Here is an 18,420-nt window from a genome sequence, read left to right on the forward strand (position 1 = left end):
AAAGAGCCGCTTAATGAAAGTGAAAGAGGAGAGTGAAAAAGTTGGTTTAAAATCACCATTCAGAAAACTAAGATCATGGCATCTGGTCCCATCCCTTCATGGCGAATAGATGGGGAAACAAGGAAACAGTGAGAGATATCATCTTTTTCGGCTCCAAAATCACTGCAGATGGTGACTGCAGCCATTATTTAAAAGATGTTTACTCCTTGGAAGAAAAGCTATGACTAACCTAGACAGCATATTCCAAAGCAGAGACATTACTTTGCCAACAAAAGTCCATCTAGTCAAGGCTATGGTTTTTCCAGTGGTCATGTATGGATGTGAGAGTTGGACTGTGAAGAAAGCTGGAAGCTGAAGAATTGATGCTTTTATATATATATAATTTGTATATTATATGTATATATAATGTTGCCCAACCTTCAACCATTCATCTCTCAAACTCTTTTTATATTGTAAAACTGGACCTCTTACTCTTTAAATATTACTTTCAATCCCTGCTTCTCCTCAGCCCCAGACCCTGGCAATCCCATTCTACTTTCCTCCTTTATGATTTTGATTACTCTAAGTACTTAGTATAAGTGGAAGCATACCGTACTTTTTGTATGTTACTGGCTTGTATCACTTAGCTTAAAGTCCTGAAGGTTTATTCATGTTGTAGCATACTGCAGGACTTCCCTTCTAAAAGGATGAATGATATTCTACTGTATGTTTATACCACATAACATGGGTGCATAAATACCTCATTGAGACCCAGCTTTCAATTCTTTTGTTTGCTGGATCATATGGTAATTCTATTTTAAATTTTTTGAGGAATTGCCATTACTCTTTTCCAAATTGGCTGTACCACCTTGTGTTCCCACCAACAGTGTACAAGGGTTCCAGTTTCTCCACATTCTCACCAATAATAACAAACCTTATTGGTTTCTGCTTTTTGATAAGAGCCACTCTTAATCTTTGTGAGGTGGCATCTCATTATAATTGATTTACATTTTCCCAGTGACTAGCGATGTTGACTCCTATTCATTTAATTATTTCTCAGTCCAAGTCTTCTTTAAACAAATATGTAAAGTCCTCTACCCATTTTGAATTGTTTGTTTTCATTGTTGAGACTTAGGACTTTTCTTTATATTCTGAATTTTAATCCCTTATCACATATATGACTTGCGAATATTTTCTCCTTGTTTATGGGATGCCTTTTTAGGTTGTCAATAGTGTCTTTTGGTGTATAACATTTTTTATTTTCATGAAGCCAATTTGCTTAAATTTTTATTTTGCCTCTAGTTTCGTCATCATAGAAAAAAAAATTGCTGAATCCAATGTCATGATTTTTTTCTGTATGTTTTCTTCTAAGAATTTTAATGTTTTATTTCTTACATTAGGTTTTTGATTTATTTTGAGTTTATTTTTATATATGATATTAAGGAAAGGCCCAGTTTCATTCTTTTCATGTGTATATCCAAGTTTTCCTGACAGTTTGTGGAAAAAATCGTCTTTTCCCTGTTGAATGGCCTTGGCTCAAAAATCACTTGACCATATAAGTGGGGCTTTGTTTCTGGGCTCTCTATTCTATTGTTTTATTTGTCTGTCTTTATGCCAGTACCATACTATTTTGATTGCTGTTGCTTTATAGTACATTTTGAAATCAGGAAATGTGAGTCCTCTGGTTTTGTTCTTCTTTTTCAAGATTGTTCTGGCTATATGGGATCCTTGTGAATTTTAGGTTGAATTTTTCTATTTCTTAAATGTTACTGAGATTTTGTTAATAGGTTGCACTGAATCTGTAATTGCTTTGTGTAGTTTTGACATCTTAACAATGTGGTCTTTCAATCCATGAACATGGGATTGTCTCCATTTATATGTGTCCTCTATCCTTTATTTCAGCTTGTGTTCTAGACTTCACTGAATATATCTTTTACCCCCTTTTATGTATTTTATTCTTTCACAAAATGGGTGCTAACACAGTTGCTTTTGTAATTTCTTTTTCAGATTGTTCAATCTTAGTGTATAGAAATGCAGCTGATTTTTGTGTGTTGACTTTGTATCCTGCCGCTTTACTGAATTCATTTATTGGTTTTCTTTTGTGTATGTGTAATCTTAGAATTTTCTGCACATAAGATAATATCATCTAAAAACAGAGGTTAATTTCATTTCTTTCTTTTCAGTCTGTATGTTCTTTATTTCCCTGTGCTGCCTAATTACTCTGGCTAGAACTCCCAGGATTACTATGAATAGGGATCCCCAAAGCAGACATCCTTGCCTTGTTCTTAATCTTAGAGGAAAAGCTTTCAGTCTTTCACCACTGAGCACAGTGTTCACTCTGGGTCTCTCATATATGTGTTTAATTATATTGGGATGGTTTCCTTGTTTTTATTCTTTCTAAAAATATTTATTTACTTGGCTGTGGCGGGTCTTAGTTGCATCATGCAGTATCTTGGATCTTTGTTGCAGCTTGCAGTATCCCCAGTTACCACACAGCAGATCCTTTATTGCGGCATGTAAACTCCCAGTTGTAGCATGCAGGATCTAGCTGCTGGACCAGAGATTGAACCCCAGCCCTCTGCATTGGGAACACAGAGTCCCAGCCACTGGACCACCAGGGAAATTCCAGGGGTGGTTTCCTGCTATTTCTAGCCTGTTTAGTATTTTTATCATGAAAGGGTATAAAATTTTCTTAAATGCTCTCTCTGCATCATTTGGGATGATCATTCCCCACCCCTTTATTCTATCAGTGTGGTGTATGACACTGATGGATTTTGATATGTTGAACTATCCTTGCATGTCAGAATAAATCCCACTTGATCATGGTTTATAATCCTGTTATTACACTGCTGAGTTCTATTTGCTGGTATTTTGTTGAGCATTTTTGCATCAGTGTTCCTAAGGGATATTGATCTGTAGTTTCCTTTTTGGTAATGCTTCTTAGCTTTGGTGTCTGGGTGGCCTTAGACTCTTTACTTTTCTACAGTCTTTTTTTAATCTCTTCCCCAGACTCAGTAACTTGCATTGTCCTATCTTCAAGTTCATTAATTTTTTTCTTCTGCCTTAAATTTGCTTTTGGATCCCTCTAGTCAATTTTTTATTTAGTTCTACATTTTAGCTCCAGGATTTTTTTTTCTGGTTTCTTTTTAGTTTTTTTAATCTCTTTATTAATATGTCCATTTTATTCATATGTTATTTTTTAACTTTATCCACAAATTCTTTTAGTTCTTTGAGTATCTTTAATATGTAATATCTTTATCTAGTACTCATATGAGCTCTTTTTCAAGGATAGTTTCTGTTGATTTAACTTTTGCCTTTGAATGGACTGTACTTTCCTATTTTTTTATGTCTTGTGGTTCTAGAGGAGTTGAAAACCTGTAAGATTGCATTGTAATAATTCTTAATGTGTGTGTATGTGTGTGCATTCTTATATTTATCACTTTTCATATTCATTAATATTCTTGGATATATTGGTACATACTTTTTATGAAATCTGGAGATTTTTTTAAACTTTCATTTCCTCAGATGTTTTTCCTGTTCACCCCCTCCTCTTAGGGCTCTAATCATACATATATAATTTGGATAAATTCTGTTCCTACATTTGAAAATTCATTGATCTTTACATCATCTGTAATAACTAATCTGCTGATAATTTCACCCAATGAAATTTTCATTTCAGTTATTATTTCAGCTCTGGAATTTCCTTTATTTTTTATTTCTTATAGTTATATCTTCATTATGCTCATATTTTACATCTGTTTTATACATCACTTATATTTATGTTTTATATAATTTAATATCCTTATTTGTTAATTTTATTACCTCTTTCATTTCCAAGTTTGCCATCATTGGATAATTTCTCCTGATTATAGGTACGTTTTTCTGCTTCTTTACCTGTTGGGTAAATTTTGTTTACATGCTGCACTTTGTGATTTTACCATGCTGATTACTAAATTTTCTTGTTCTCCTTGAAAGAATTTTAGACTTTCTGTAGCAGGCAGTTAAGTTGATTTGGAGATTAGTTCAATGCTTTGGAGGCTTGCTTTTAAGCTCTTCAGTGGAAGTTCTACAGTCATTCTAGTTCTAAATTATCCCCATTTCAAAAGTGTTGCCCTCTGGAGTCTCTAGAGAATGCCTGAGTAATTATTGACATCTGTTCATTCTCACTGAATAGACTTTGAATAATTCACACACCTAGTAGGAGGTGTCCAAATTGTCTTAGAAATTTCTGGTAATTTTTCATTTCCTTGATCTTGACAAGCTTCAGAGAATTTTACTCTGCAAGAGACACCTGATATTTAGTCATAAACTTTATGTATTTCCCTAACAATCTTCTTTTTAGCATAGCTCAATTCCCTATGGAACTCTAGGCCACAAAGTCTCTTGACCTGTCCTTCGTCTGACTTTTTTTTTTTCTCATTTCACACAATTTCTGGGTCCCTTTTAGGGTTTTTCTTCCCCGTAGTACAGTCTAGTATTCAGCTGCAAGACAAAAGCCTGGAAATGGTAGAGCCTACTTATTTGTTTACCTTTTCTCCAAGACCATCGTGCCGTGCTCCCTGTTGTCCATTGGCTGAAAACATCATTGCCTTATTTTGTCAAGTTTTCTAGTGGTTTATGGGAAGGATGCTAAGTTTCCATCCTGTTACTCCCTCATAGCCATTAGAGTTCACTTCTTAGGTCTTTTAATGAGAAAAGAAGAGAGATTCTCGTAAAAGCAGAGATTCTTCAAGGTAAACATTAGAAAACAAAACCAGGATCTTTTCTAATAACACCATCTGATGTGAAGTGTCTGGGGAAAGAAATACTCATGGCAGGTGCCTAGCTGGAAAATGGGCCAGAAAACACAAGAAGATTGCCTGAGTGCCTACTTACTAGGACTCTGAGGCCCACAAGGCCTTGGCCCATCCTCACCCCATTCACTTTACATTCACATCACTTCTGTACCTATCTTTTTCTCCATTCTGAAAATTTCATGCCTAGAGAAGTTATTCTTTCATCATAAACATTATTATTATACACCGGAAAATGTTGATACCTAGGGCATTAAAATATTGACATCAACTATGAATTACTGGTACCTAGTCCTTTGATGAGAATTGGGTTGGAGTAAGGAACCCTAGTAAGACTTCTGACCTTGATGGACTTTCTAAGAACCCTATCTACCAAGATGATTGAATTCAATATATTGATCCTTTCTCCTATTTTCCCCTCTGCCTGCAGCTTGGATAAGGTGCCTTTTCTCATGCATGATTATGACTTGAGAAGAACAACCAACATCTTGGACGTCATGCCAAATGCCTCCCACGAACACAGTAGCTTTTTTAATTGGGATTTCCTGTCAACTCTGAATGCAGGCAAATGGTTTTCAGATTCATGGGTAAGACACATTTCTTGGGTCCAAAACCCTGCATTTACTCTCTTTTGTATGGTCATGTGCTAATCCTGGAGATAAATACAGTGTGTACAGCTGTAATTTTGATGCAAGTGTGAAGGTTTCTACTTGAGAGAGTTGGAGAACATTTCATGCAAAGGTACCATTTGAGCTAAGATAAGATCATTTTTGAGGGAAACTAAGGGCAATGAGGAGAAGGCAATGGCACCCCACTCCAGTATTCTTGCCTGGAAAATCCCATGGATGGAGGAGCCTGGTAGGCTGCAGTCCATGGGGTTGCTAAGAGTCGGGCATGACTGAGTGACTTCACTTTCACGCATTGGAGAAGGAAATGGCAACCCACTCCAGTGTTCTTGCCTGGAGAATCCAGGGATGGCGGAGCCTGGTGGGCTGCTGTCTATGGGGTCACACAGAGTTGGACACAACTGAAGTGATTTAGCAGCAGCAGCAGCAGCAGCAAAGGCAATGATAGTGATTTGTTTTAGAGATTATACTATAATGGACAAGAGGGGATATGGAGTGTGTGTGTGTGTATTTGTGTGTATGTATGAGTGTGTAAGAAAGGAGTAGGGAAGAAGTGGTAAGGAGGAGAAAAGAGAGAGAGATTGAGAGAAGAATAAGGAAAATATATTATAAGGAGACTATAGCAGTGCTTAAATAACAAGTTAGAGAGTTTAGAATTATCCTGAGTATTTTAAATGGGTAAAACAAAAGGTCAAATTTGCATGTGATGAAAGTCAAGCCTGACTTTCTCAGAATTATTCTCAGAATAGTTAAAGAAAACAAAAAAACCTTACATTTTCCGGGTTATCATATGTCTAGAGGGAATCCACACAAACTAGGTTTTATCAATCAGATATACTCATTTTTAAAAAATTAATAATTTTAATTGAAGGCTAATTACAATATTGTGGTGGTTTTTGCATTTTGAGTCTTTTATTTTGATAGCAAATAAATGAGAAGCAAGCATTCATATTACTAGCGCCTATGGTAGCAGAGCTAGGATAGTTAGGGGCAGCTGTGGTAATAGTTGTCCTATCAGGTAATAGTGTAATTATGGAAACAAACTTTCAAATACTTTTGATTATGTACTAGGAATTTTATTTATATTTAATGTTAATCTAGAGGACAAATTTAATCTTTTTTCATAATAAAAATGTGAAAAGTAAAGAATTACATGAGGGTAGATTTATCCACTTCAAATTCATTCTATTAACTAGTGTTAATATAAGGAATAGATGAAGATTGATTTGTAATGACCATATCACCTCAGAATACTTACTTTCATATGAGTACATAGCCTATAAGCACTATTACCATATGTGAAAGTAATGGGATCAATCTGATAGTATGGGTTTCTGTGTGTAGGCTCTGTATATATCTTGTCATACATGAATCAGTCAGTCAGTCAGTTCAGTCGCTCAGTCGTGTCTGACTCTTTGCGACCCCATGAATCGCAGCACGCCAGGCATCCCTGTCCATCACCAACTCCCGAAGTTCACTCAGATTCACGTCCATTGAGTCGGTGGTGCCACCCAGCCATCTCATCCTCTGTCGTCCCCTTCTCCTCCTGCCCTCGCTCCCTCCCACCATCAGAGTCTTTTCCAGTGAGTCAACTCTTCTCATGAGGTGGCCAAAGTACTGGAGTCTCAGCTTTAGTATCATTCCTTCCAAAGAACACCCAGGGCTGATCTCCTTTAGAATGGACTGGTTGGAGAATAGACACACAGAAACTAGAGATGCTTCATTAGAATGTATGTATATATTGGCTTAGTTAGCCATAGATAATGTTTTGTCAAGTGCATGTTCCAGATGAAAAGATTATTACTGTATCTATTTTGTAACATATGGCTGGTTAAGTCGCTGGTAAGTGGTGTGATTGGATATGTTATTGTAATAAATTTTGGTGGCTTCTTTTAGGATCAACAGTTTCCTATCAGCATATTTAGATGGTATGCTTGCAGTGCTTTGTTTTGCTATTACTTTGGCTGCTGAGGAGTATCCTGAGACCTCAGCTTCAATTATGGTTATCTGAGTGCAATAGTTGTTCAGTCATGTCTAACTCTTTGCGACCCCATGGACTGTAGCCTACCAGACCCCAGGTTTGACTGTGGAACTTTCTTTGCTTGCATGCTGTGTGTTCACAGGTGGTCAGAGTGATGATAGCACATAATTTAGAGATTTGGATGTTTGGATAATTTTCCATAGCAAGATAAATTGGTTTTCTTTGTGAAATGTATTCTGGGTTGCTCTTCATTTGTTTGGGTATCATTATGGATTGATATGGTGGTGAGTTGATTATTTGTTAGTATATTTGTTCTTCTTGAGATTTCTTGTGACAATTAAGTAGTTAATCTGATTAGTAATGAAATAAAAATAGATACAGAAATTCTAGGAGTTGTCCCTAGAAACTTAGCTGAGTTCCCCTTTCTCCAGTAAAACCAACCTTTGTGTGGAACATTTTTATATCCTTTTTGTGAAAGTATAAATATCAAAATTACAGAGATATAATTCTCAATCATATAGATAGTAAGCAGGGTATAAGTTTTAACTAACACGTTAATATAGGAACAAAAAGGATGACAAAGCCCACTCAAAAGAAAAGTGAGACGCCAACATGCAAATAAGTACAACAAAGTAATGCTGAAATTACATTGCTAAGTTGGATATAAATCTAGTGTATTATTTTGGTTAATATACTCTGTGACAATAAAGTTTACTTTGAGTTCTCTATCAAAACTCACTTGCATCTTGACTGGACAAAAATATTTTCCTCTTTTATCAGTTTTATCAAAGTCAACATCTAACTTTATATTATCTGTCCCTAATTAATAGTAAGTAATTCAAAGAAAGGTACATTCCCCTAAGAATCCAATGACACTTAGGTGTGCCTGGTAAGAAAAAGTGCCACCCTGATGCTGGAGGGTTCAACAAGTCTTAATTCTGAGTTTTGAATAATTTAGGCCCTCTCTTGTGATCATAAATAAACTCTGTAGATTATTTAGAGGCTGGTCTTGTTGTGATTTTGTATTATTTGGCTCTATTGATTTACATCAGTGCAGTTAAAAGGGTCAGTTAACACACATAAAGTTCCTTGTATAATTAGCAAATCTAGAGTCAGATTGTGTTAAACAACTACGAAGGCTATTAATGAGGGTCTGTCTAGCGAGTATGTAGAGAATCTAGAATTTCTCTTTTAATAGACCCTATCATTCCAGAGCTCTTTTTCTCACTACTACTTTAAAAATTAGTTCACTTGAACCAGTTTTCACAGGTATAGCTACAAATATGGGCAAGTTTCTCTTTTCTTTTCCTGCTCATCATTGATCTTTCTTACCACCTGTAACGCTGAGACAGTGTGCAACAGGGAAACCATACAGTTTGCCTATGAAGGCGCATAGGCATTGGTTTCAAATACCAATTGTATGTGTATCCTTGGTGGGGACTGGGGGCTTGTCATGTCAGGTTGAATGACATGTAATCTCAAATATGATCTTCAGATATGACATTGACAACACAATTTTTCCAGTTATATCCCAGTATAAAGGGGGGCATATTTCTATTCAGTTTATGTAGGTGACTGCATTGCCCTGAAACATAGTGACTCAGTAAAAAGAATGTGTACCTGAATTCAGAGAGGTGGTGAGAACAAGTTGCTAAATACTGGGTTGGCCAAAAAGCTCCTTCAGTTATTAAGTAAGAATGAAACACACATTTTTCATTTTTACCAAGATGTATATCGAACACCACCATATTGACCTTTTTGTCCCATTACCGTTTGCCATTTTTCTGGCAACTTTGTAATTCTGTCTTCCAAAATTTTTCATCTTTTTGAACAGTCTTTCAGGGAATTGAATTTTTTTCCACTAAAAGAATTTTGTGAAGACCAAAATCAATGGAAATCCAAAGACGCAATGTCTGGTGAATATGGCAGTTGAATCAGAACTTGCCAGCCAGCCTGTAACAGTCTTTGTCTGATCATCAAATAAACATGCAGTCTTATGTTACCCTGTTGGAAGATTATTTTCTGTTGACTAATTCTGGATGCCTTTCATTGAATGTTGCTTCCAGTTAGTCTAACTGAGAGCAGTGCTCGTTGGAATTCATTGTTTGCTTTTCCTGAAGAAGCTCATATTGGAGGACTCTCTTCCAATCCCACTATATATACAACATCACTTTCTATGGGTGAGCACCAGCCTTTGGTGTGTTTGATGGTGGTTCATTTTGCTTGTGCTTGATCTCTTCCATTCCACATTATTGTACAGTATCCACTTTTCATCATCCATCACAATTGGTTTTAGGGAATGTTTTTGTTATGTTTAAGTAGAGAGTTGCATGAAATATTTTCAAGAAGATCTTTTTCACATCACTTATGTAAAACCCAAGCATCAAAGCAATAAACATAATCAAGTTAGTGAAAATGATTTTGAGTGCTTGATGGATAGTTTGAGTATGTTGGCTATCACTTTGTGGTGTAACTTTATTCCTAATTAATGTCTTGATTTGATTGCTATCAATTTCAACTAGTCTCCAGTCCAGTGAGAAATGTCCAGCACTAAATTTCACAAACCACTTTTGACATGTTCCATCAGTCACAGCACTTTCTCCATACAGTGAGCATTTTTGGGGGCATGTTTCAGTTGTGCTTTTGCCTTTCTTGAAATAATAAAAGTATAATATGCTGAAAATTTTGCTTTTTTGATTCCATCTTCCATATTAAAATGGCTACACAATTGATGCATGATTCAGGGAACTCAGATCTGGTGCTCTGTAACAACATAGAGGGATGGGATGGGGTGAGAGGTGGGAGGGAGGTTCATGAGGGAGGAGACATATGTAATACCTATGGCTAGTTCATGCTGCTATGTGGCAGAAAACAGCATAATTTTTAAAAGTTAGAAAGATGGTAACGATAACCCTGTATGCAAGACAGCAAAAGAGACACAGATGTATAGAATAGTCTTTTGGACTCTGTGGGAGAGGGAGAGGGTGGGATAATTTGGGAGAATGGCATTGAAACATGTATAACATCATATATGAAATGAATCACCAGTCTAGGTTCGATGCATGATACTGGATGCTTGGGGCCGGTACAGTGAGATGACCCAGAGGGATGGTACGGGGAGGGAGGAAGGAGGGGTGTTCAGGATGGGGAACACATGTATACCTGTGGTGGATTCATGTTGATGTATGGCAAAACCAATACAATATTGTAAAGTAATTAACCTCCAATTAAAATAAATAAATTTATATTTTTAAAAAGTTATTATGATGGATTAAAAATAAAATAGCCACACAAAAATTCACCAATTTTTATGTTTTTAAAAAATACACACTGATATGACAGCAGTCACAATAGAACCTAAGAAAATTGTTTCAAATGAAGTTAAAGACAGCTAATTGCTTCTAGAGCCATCTTATGGGAAAAGACCAATGAACCTTTTGGCCACCCCAGTATTTATTATGTTATGCCTTCTTGATGTTTTTTACCCTTTTATCATTACATCATGACTTTCTTTGTACCTTGTTATCATTTTGCCTTGAGATTTATTTTTGGGGGCATAAGTATGACTATATCTGCTTTCTTTTATTTACCATTCGCTTGGAATATCATCTTTAGTTCTTTCATTTTGAGTCTGTATGTATTTTTAGAATTGAAACAAGTGTCCTGAAGACACCATGCAGTTCAGTCTTGATTTTTAATCCACCCCACCACCCTGTGCCTTTTGATTTGGTGAGTTCAATTCATTTACATCTCAGATGCTTGTTGATATGTAAGAACATACTGTGAATTTATCTTTTGTCTTTTGACTGTTTCATATCTCCATTGTTTCTTTTTTCTTGTGCTTCTGTCTTTTTAATTGGTGATTTTCCATGCTTGTTTGCTCAGTTTTCCTCTTTATGTTTGCTGTCTGTGCTCTAGATTTTTGTTTTCTGAGTACTATGAGGTTTGCATAGAAAATCTTTCTCATAGTTTGAATAGGTCTTTTTCTGTTGATAGTAATTTATCTTAATTTGCTGTCCTCCCTTTTTATATTTTTACTGTAGAAATTCTGTCACTTTATTCTGTGAGTTTGTTGCACGTTGTGGTAGCTATAGTTATTTTCAAAGCTCTTTCCTTTAATCTTTATGTTTCGTGTTTACGACTTTCTTCTAAACTAGAGTTACAATTTTCTCCCTTACCTGAGAGCTGTGTATACTTTTATCTTCTCATTTCAGGTGGAAGAGCTCCTGTCAGCATTTCTTGTAAGGCAGATTTAGTGGTGAAGAACGCTTTCAGCTTTATTTGTCTGGGAGAGCCTGAATATCTTCTTCATATCTAAAGAATAACTTTGTTAGATTATCATTTGTTAGAGTATTCTAGGCAAGCATTTTTAAATCTTTCAATACTTTAAGTATGTCGTTCCACTCTTTCCTGGCCTATTGAGTTGTTGCTGGTAGTCTAATGGGGGGTTCCTTTGGGCAATACTTAATTCCACCCCACCCCTGGTGTCCTTTATTTAACACTCACCCTGACACCTTGATTATAATGTGTCTTGGAGAAGGTCATTTTACACTGAGATGAGGTGATCTATTAGCTTTGTGGATTTGTACCTGGATTTGTCCAGGTTTTTGCCCAGGTTTGGGAAGTCCCCAGCTATTATTTCTTTACATAAATGTGGTGCCACCTTATCCTTCTCTTATTTTGGTAGGCACACCTATTATCTGTATTTTGGCTGTCCTAATAAATGTGATAATGTTTCTTCACTTTTAAAAACATCTTAGTTCTCTCTCCTCTTCCACCTAAAACATTTATAGCTTCCTTTCTTCCAGGTCATTTATTCTTTCATTTGATTTGTTCGATTTCAAAGATTTTCTCATGCATTCTTCATTGTGTTTGTTGGGTTCTTAAGCTCCAGAATTTGGGTTTGGTCTTTTTTAAGAATTGAAAAATTCCCAAAATTAAAACACACAGAAACACCTCTAAATAACCCATAGAGAAAGTGGGAAGTCTCAGAATATTAGATATATTTTGAATTGGATGTAAAAAAAATACAACATTGGGACTCCCCTGGTGGTCCAGTTACCAGTGCAGGGAACCCAGGTATGATCCCTGGTCTGAGAAGATCCCACACACCCTGGAACAGCTAAGCCATATTTGCTGTAACTGCTGAGCCCATGTGCCGCAGCTACTGAAGCCTGCATGCCTAGAGCCTGTGCTTGACAATGGAAAGCCACTGCAATGAGAAGCTCGTGCACTGCAAGGAAGAGTAGCCCCCCTTTGCTGCAATTAGAGAAGGTGTGTGCATTGAGCAATGAAGATGCAGCACAGCCAAAAATAAATAAAATATTTTAAAAATTTGGTGGAATGCAACTACGGCAGTGATTAGAGAAAAACTCCTAGGATTATCTGTTTATATTAGGAAAGAAGAATCTCAGTCAAAAATCTAAGCTTCCTCTTTGATAAGCTAGAAAAAGAGGGTCAAATTTAACTTGTAGTAAGCAGAAGAGAAAAAAGAATAAATGGCATGAATCAGTGAAATGGGAACAGAGAAAAAGAAAACATAAATGAAACAAAACCATATTCTTTAAAGAGATCAACAAAATTGATAAACATCTGGTCAACTGACTAAGACAAAAAGAGGAAACACACAAAATTCCAATACTGGAAAGGAAAGAATGTGCTTTAGTACAGACCCTCTAGCCATTACCAAAGGTAATAAAGTGAACAGTGGAGTTGGCTCACATTGGCTCACGACAACAAAATATTACATTTCAGATCTTTCAGAACCAGTTGTTAGTCCAGTTATGAAATTGGGCATGGTTGTAGTATTTAAGTAACAAAAGTTGGAAAACTCTATAAATCGGGTCTTTATATTCCTGGAGAGCCCTTTGCATACTATAGTCTAGGAACAAGACCATGCACATAAATCTGCTAGTTTAGATGAAATGGAACAGTTCTCTGTATCATGGAAATTCAATTAACAATCAAGTTTAAAAAAAAAGAATTTTATTTGAGCCAAACTATCGCACAATTGCACTCATCTCACATGCTAGTAAAGTAATGTTCAAAATTCTCCAAGACAGGCTTCAGCAATATGTGAACCATGAACTTCCAGATGTTCAAGCTGGTTTTAGAAAAGGCAGAGGAACCAGAGATCAAATTGCCAACATCTGCTGGATCATGGAAAAAGCAAGAGAGTTCCAGAAAAACATCTATTTCTGCTTTATTGACTATGCCAAAGCCTTTGACTGTGTGGATCACAATAAACTGTGGAAAATTCTGAAAGAGATGGGAATACCAGACCACCTGACTTGGCTCTTGAGAAATCTGTATGCAGGTCAGTAAGCAACAGTTAGAACTGGACATGGAACAACAGACTGGTTCCAAATAGGAAAAGGAGTATATCAAGGCTGTATATTGTCAGCCTGCTTATTTAACTTCTATGCAGAGTACATCATGAGAAATGCTGGACTGGAGGAAGCACAAGCTGGAATCAAGATTGCCGGGAGAAATATCAATAACCTCAGCTATGCAGATGACACCACCCTTATGGCAGAAAATGAAGAGGAACTCAAAAGCCTCTTGATGAAAGTGAAAGAGGAGAGTTTAAAAGTTGGCTTAAAGCTCAACATTCAGAAAACGAAGATCATGGCATCTGGTCCCATCACTTCATGGGAAATAGATGGGGAAATAGTGTCAGACTTCATTTTTTGGGGCTCCCAAATCACTGCAGAGGGTGACTGCAGCCATGAAATTAAAAGATGCTTACTCCTTGGAAGGAAAGTTATGACCAACTTAGATAGAATATTGAAAAGCAGAGACCTTACTTTAAAGGTCCATCTAGTCAAGGCTATGGTTTTTCCAGTGGTCATGTATGGATGTGAAAGTTGGACTGTGGAGAAAGCTGAGCGCTGAAGAATTGATGCTTTTGAACTTTGGTGTTGGAGAAGACTCTTGAGCATCCCTTGGGCTGCAAGGAGATCCAACCAGTCCATTCTAAAGGAGATCAGTCCTGGGTGCTCTTTGGAAGGAAAGATGCTAAAGCTGAAACTCCAATACTTTGGCCACCTCATGCAAAGAGTTGACTCATTGGAAAAGACTCTAATGCGGGGAGGGATTGGGGGCAGGAGGAGAACGGACAACAGAGGTTGAGATGGCTGGATGGCATCACCGACTCGATGGACATGAGTTTGAGTGAACTCCGGGAATTGGTGATGGACAGGGAGGCCTGGCGAGCTGCAATTCATGGGGTTGCAAAGAGTCGGACACGACTGAGCGACTGAATTGAACTGAAGCTTATAACCCAGGAGACAGACTCTCAGAAGCTGTGAGAACTGTTGCAGTGGTTGATGTTGAAGAGACAATCATATATGTTTATGAGACAGATGATCACACATCAAAATGACATGCTGACATTTTACGTAAATTCCACTAAGATAAATAGTCCACATAAGCACATATAAAGTGAGTAGCAAGTCACTGTGAACTCTTACAGAGTTGAGAAAGAAAACAAATCTTTTAAGAAGTTACATTGGTAACATCAGAAGAAAAGCAAAATATCTTTACAGCTGAGCAGGCATTCCCACCTTTGAGGGATCTGGTTGATGTACAAGGCAGAGGCACATTGTATGTTAAAGAGTGGGGTGGGGGGAAGGAGGCCCTGGAAAGAGCACTTTATCCTTAAATTTTCTTTTCCTGCCTTAAAATACAAATTTTTATCTTTTGAATAACTCAATAAGAAATATATAACCTAAACAGTGTTATATGTCTATTAAAGAAACTGTGTAAAAACTTCCAACAGAAAATTCCAGGTGCACTTGTGCTCACTGGTGAATTCTACCATGTGTAGAAGAAAAAAAAAATTATACTGATTCCATAAGTATCTTCTAGAAAATCCAACAAGAGAGGATAATTCCCTGTGTAAATTAGATAAGCCCAGTATTTCTCTGATAACAAATATGTAAAAAGGCATTTTAAGAAATCTAAAGACTGATACCCCTCATGAATATACATAGAAATATCCTCAAAAATTCCAACAATATGTAAAAAGCAGAACATATATTGATCAAAGGTATTTTTTTCCATGACAATGCAAGGTTGGTGTTTACAGTTTAAAAATGAATAATTTTTTATCATGTTAACATACACAAAGAAGAAAGTCATATAATCTCAATACATGCAGAAAGATCATTTGATAAAATTCAACTCTGTTTAAAAAAAACCTGTGTATATTAAAAATAGAAACTTTTTTAACTTGCTAGAGGTAATCTATTGTATACTTATAGCTGTCATTATACTAATGGTGAAAGACTGAATTAATTCATTTTCCGTAAGACTTGGAAAAACAGAGGTTATCTTAGCAATCAATTCAACATGATATTGAGTCATCACCAGTACAATAGGGAGTAAATAGGCATAGCTGTTGGAAAGGAAGAAATAAAACTATTTCTGTTTGCAGAGGACCTGATTGTATAATATCCCTGGGAATCTATAGCAATATCTAAGAACTGAGTTTAGTTTGGACATGAATAAAAGGTCAATATTTACAGGAAAAACAAACCCCCAAAACCTTAATCTGGTCAGAGAGGACTTCTGGTTTCCACTTTGACATACAAAGAGCTTGGAAGTTGTCAATCCTATCCTTAAAACAAGAGAAAAAAGCCAACTTGAAAATAAATGACTCTTAGACCTGTCTGAGAAATGAAGTCACAAGGCAAATCAGCCATCTGAAATCTGGAGAGACAGATGAGTAGAGAATCACAACCAAAATCAAGTTTCCAGAAGTAGAAGCCACTGGAGCCAGCAGCAGGTATAAGTAGTTTACCTAGGAGGTCATTTTGAATAATTACTGGAGGCTGACTGTGGACTATCTTGAGACTTGAAAACTCTTGCAGACCTAATTTTATAGAGGCCCCCATACTTTCATGGCTTTTCCTTCTAGGAGCTCCATCAGGTTCTTGTAGTTAAGAGTGATGAAAAACAAACAAAAAACCCTCTCCTGTTTTGGGCTGGAGGAGGATAAAGTAGCTCTTAAAAAAAATTTTTTTTTAATTGCAGAATAATTACTTTACAATATTATGATTTTTTTTTTGCCATACATCAGTATGAATCAGCCGTAGGGATACATGTGTCCCTTCCATCCTGAACCCCCCTCCCACCTCCTTCCCCACCCCAGCTCTCCAGCTTGTCACAGAGCACCAGCTTTGTGTACCCTGTGTTATACATCAACTCCCACTGACTATCTGTTTGCATATGGTAGTGTATGTTTCAATGGTATTCCTTCAAATCATCCCACTCTCTTGTTCTCCCACTGAGTCCAAAAGTCTGTTCTTTATGTCTGTGCCTTCTTCGGTGTCCTACATGTAGGAATGTTGGTACCATCTTTCTAGATTCCATATATTTGTGTTAGTATATGACATTTATTGTTCTCTTTCTGACTTACTTGACTCGGTATAATAGGCTCAGTGTTCATCCACCTCATTAGAACTGACTCAAATGTGTTTCTTTTCATAGCTTAGTACTATTCCATTGTGCATATGTACCACAGCTGCCTTGTGTTTCCCAGGTGCTGCTAGTGGTAAACAACCTGCCTGCCAATGCAGGTTAGATGTAATAGATGTAGGTTCAATCCCTGGGTCAGGAAGATCCCCTGGAGGAGAGAATGGCAACCCACTATAGCATTCTTGCCTGGAAAATTCCATGGACAGAGGAGCCTGGCAAGCTGCAGTTCATAGTCTTGCACAGAGATGGACATGACTGAAGCGACTCAGCACCCATGCACCATAACTTCCTTACCCATTACCTGCTGACGGACATCTAGGTTGCTTCCATGTCCTAGCTGTTGTAAATAGTGCTGCATTAAACACAAGGGTATGGTTTCCTCAGGGTATATGCCCAGTAGTGGGATTGCTGGGTCCTATGGTAGTTTTATTCCTAGGTTTTAAGGAATCTCCATACTCTTCTCCATAGTGATTGTATCAGTTTGCATTCCTACCAACAGTTTAAGAGGGTTCCCTTTTCTCCATACCCTCGCTAGCATTTATTGTCTGTAGACATTTTGATGATGGCCATTCTGACTTGCATGAGATGATACCTCATTGTGGTTTTGATTTGCATTTCTAAAATAATGAGTAATGTTGAGCATCTTTTCATGTGTTTGTTAGCCATCTGTATGTCTTCTCTGGAGAAATGTCTGTTTAGGTCTTTTGCCCACTTTTTGATTGGGTTGTTTATTTTTCTAGTAGTGAGCTGCATGAACTGCTTGTTTATTTTGGAGATTGATTCTTTGTCAGTTGTTTTGTTTGCTATTATTTTCTCCCATTCTGAGAACTGTCATTTCACCTTGCTTAGAATTTCCTTTCATGTGCAAAAGCTTTTAAGTTCAATTAGGTCCCGTTTGCTTATTTTTGTCAATACATCATGTTCTCCATTACAAAGTGCTTCCAAGGGGAACCACTTTAGCAGAACCTTATGTAACATACCAGAAGGGCAATTAACCAACTCCATTTCCTTCTAGCTTTTTTTGTCTCATGTAAGGGTGGAGATAAAATGCTAAGAAATGCTTCTGAGGCATAGCTCAAAGACTCAAACCCACTGAAAAAATTAAGATTTAATCATAAGATTATAGAATGCTTTCCTTCCCCGATACCTTACCAGTACATGAACAGGGCTTCAGTATAACAAAAGTGGATTATGACTGAAAGCTGCAACACAGACTGTGTTTAAGAAGGAGTTCTTAAGAAAACCACAGAAATAGGGTAGGACACAAAATAAAACAAGGAAACTGTATCCTATGGTACCTACAGCTGCAGCAAACATTAATCATAGTTCAGGTCATAGTAGATTCACATAAGAGCTCACACTAAAAGCACGATTATCTCAGTTTCTTTTATCCATTACATCATGTCCAGCTTCCAACAAAAAATTCTAAAGTATTCTAAAGAATAAGAATAAGCACAGTATGAAGAGACAAAGCACGTATCACTTCCAGATTCAGATATAATACAGATTTTGGATATATCAGCATATATAAAATAACCATGATTATTATATTAAGGGCTCT

The 18,420-nt window shown here is 36.8% G+C and overlaps 1 pseudogene; it reads left to right on the forward strand.

Moving 5' to 3' along the window:
- Nucleotides 1-18,420, forward strand: part of LOC128069096 (glycerophosphodiester phosphodiesterase domain-containing protein 4-like) — a 127,284-nt pseudogene that overhangs the window by 59,103 nt on the left and 49,761 nt on the right.

The sequence above is a fragment of the Budorcas taxicolor genome, chromosome 25, assembly GCF_023091745.1.
Source record: "Budorcas taxicolor isolate Tak-1 chromosome 25, Takin1.1, whole genome shotgun sequence".
Lineage (NCBI taxonomy): Eukaryota > Metazoa > Chordata > Mammalia > Artiodactyla > Bovidae > Budorcas > Budorcas taxicolor.